The sequence below is a fragment of the Xenopus laevis genome, chromosome 5L, assembly GCF_017654675.1.
Source record: "Xenopus laevis strain J_2021 chromosome 5L, Xenopus_laevis_v10.1, whole genome shotgun sequence".
In the NCBI taxonomy this organism is placed as follows: Eukaryota; Metazoa; Chordata; class Amphibia; order Anura; family Pipidae; genus Xenopus; species Xenopus laevis.
The window spans coordinates 93,943,473-93,946,105 of record NC_054379.1 but is presented as its reverse complement, the minus strand read 5'-3'; the positions used below and the strand labels follow the sequence as shown (position 1 = coordinate 93,946,105).

General features: G+C 35.7%; 1 long non-coding RNA gene across 1 annotated transcript; it reads right to left on the bottom strand.

Annotated features, from left to right (window-relative positions):
• Positions 1–936: 936 nt before the first annotated feature.
• Positions 937–2,337, bottom strand: LOC121393747. The gene is made up of 3 exons (XR_005961308.1): positions 2,204–2,337; positions 2,005–2,092; positions 937–1,020 (listed from the first exon to the last, which is right to left on the bottom strand). It is a non-coding gene; the product is annotated as an uncharacterized LOC121393747 (long non-coding RNA).
• Positions 2,338–2,633: the final 296 nt, after the last annotated feature.

Sequence of the window (2,633 nt, the reverse complement as noted above, 5' to 3'; positions counted from 1 at the left end):
ATGTCACAAACCGGGACAACCATTTCTTATCAGACCCTTGTTAGCAACATACAATGTTGCTTTAACACCCTTACCCCGGCTGTTTCACATTTCATACCCACATTCAAATAATTTGAAAAACTCCTGATTCAATGGGATTCATTGCCCAATTGTGACTGGATCACACTTTCCCAACTCTCCGTTTTAGTTTACACCTTCCTGAATAATTTCACTGGAACCACTGAGATTGGATGGTGGTGACTCTTATTACCCATAAGGATTTAAAAAGCCACACGGTTGAACAGAGGTGAAATGCTTTCAAGAAAAATCCAGTTGCTTTAGACTTATCACTCCCTCTACTAGATAATGTATCCAGTTACATCATTACAATGAAACAATAAGACAGGTATAATTGTTAACGTTACATGGAATAATGTGTGAATCAGCTGGATAATCTTAGCATATAAAGCTGCAATGCAAACTTCTATTTAGAGCTTTTAAAGATATGGTCACCAATCGCCTGCATCCTACGGCTGGACACAGGAGCCATGTGCATTACTAGTGTTACCTAGCAAGCAAATACAATGGTGTCAGATTGGAGCTTCATTTGGGAATGAGGTCAATGTGAAATGAGAGGTACCTAAAGCTGCTGCAGCTGATTTGCATCTCAGGGACAAAAAGGATGACTGAAAGAAAATAGTTTGTGGATTTAGTATTTTCCTTGAATTTACCCGTTTTGATGTCGAACCCTGGGAAATGTAAAATCGAGGTTCAACTATATTTGTAAATGAAGCAGCTACTGAAAACAGCTTATATGACAGCTTAATTGTAGGAACATTTACAAATAACTTCAAAACCATTCAAAATGTTTAATCAGTTGCTTAGAATAACCTCTTCTTTAGTAAGAGTGATATTCATACTCTGAAATCAAAAGTTTTCTCACCAGGGTCCTTTGCTGGGTATTAGGTCTCTTTCGCTATCCTTCTTTATCTTTAATTGCCGGTATCTTTCAGCCATATCAAACAGCTCCCCTGGAACTTCCTATGATAAAAATGTAGATACATTAGAGTGCGTGTTTGTACATATGTCTGTAAATATATTTAAAATTCATTGTCTGTGAGTAAACTTAATGACATAATATGAAGCTTTAGAAGAGTAACTTAATTCTGTATATATACCATCCAACACAACAATCTTCCCATTATGTTGCAATATGCCTGCACTTAACTGGCAGTCATGTACTTAAGTATTTATGTTAATACTTCCGAATTAATCAGTGTCAGTAAACATAGGAAAAATATTCAAAAGTGGACAGGATAAGATAACGGAAATACAGACAAATGTAACTAATATCTGTAGTGAGAACAGTTTTTAAAGGGTACCACATTGTACACAGAATTACAAACAATATATAGTACTCTGCTGATTTCATAGCATCAGAATAGATTAGATAGATTAGATGAGATAGAATAGATGATTGAATTACTGCTAATGCCAAGCTGGTCTGATCAGCCTCTATGAGGAGGCAAGTGTTAAGGGGACATATTTAGATTTTGCTAAAACATTCAATACCTTTTTTTTTTAACATGTATGACTGGGGAAAAACATTAAGGCACTTGGGTAATGGGAAAAGGTACTTGGGCAGAAAACAAAAAAAGTCACAAATATTAGAGTTGTTTAAATAGGAGATATTAAATGGGGTCAAACAAGGACAGCAGCAGGGCATAGAGCTGGAAATAGTCCTTTTTTATCATGTATTAATACAGTGTTGATTGTTATGAAAGTAAGGTTTCTACATTTGTAAATGGCATGATAAGCTCTAAAGTTGAAAGCAACTTGATCTTGGTTATACTTTCACTCTAACATCGACAAAACTGCTAAGGTGTAATAGTAAATGAGCCCTGGAAGCTTTTTATTCATGTTGACCTCAATGTGCTCCATTCCTCTCAATAATCATAAACACATAGCTAGAAACAAAATTTTCAAAGCAAATCTTTGCCAAACGTATTTTACTGAAAATCTTACTTGATTAGCACGCTCCAAGATACCGATTAATTCACCTCCAACCTTCCAATCATTCCTGGTTACCAGAGTTATTGATTCCCCTGTGCGACTGAAATAGACATTGAAATAAATATTCATTTACAAGTGACAAGCATTGCTGACACTGAGCACAAAGAAAATAAACGCAAAAGGGGAAAAAAAGCCTTTATTTCTATCTTACCCTGCACTTCCTGTGCGTCCAACTCTGTGAACATACTCCTCTATGTTTCGAGGGAAATTAAAACTTAAAACATGTGTAATGTCCTGAACATCAAGTCCTCATGAGGCCAGATCTGTAGCTATTAGTATGTGGACGTTCCCTTAAGAGAAGAAAACAAAATGATTTTATATTTGAAAGGGATGATATCATGAATATTTATTTCAATGTCTATTTCAGTCGCACAGGGGAATCAATAACTCTGGTAACCAGGAATGATTGGAAGGTTGGAGGTGAATTAATCGATATCTTGGAGCGTGCTAATCGAGTAAGATTTTCAGTAAAATACGTTTGGCAAAGATTTGCTTTGAAAATGTTGTTTCTAGCTATGTGTGTTTATGATTATTGAGAGGAATGGAGCACATTGAGGTCAACATGAATAAAAAGCTTCCAG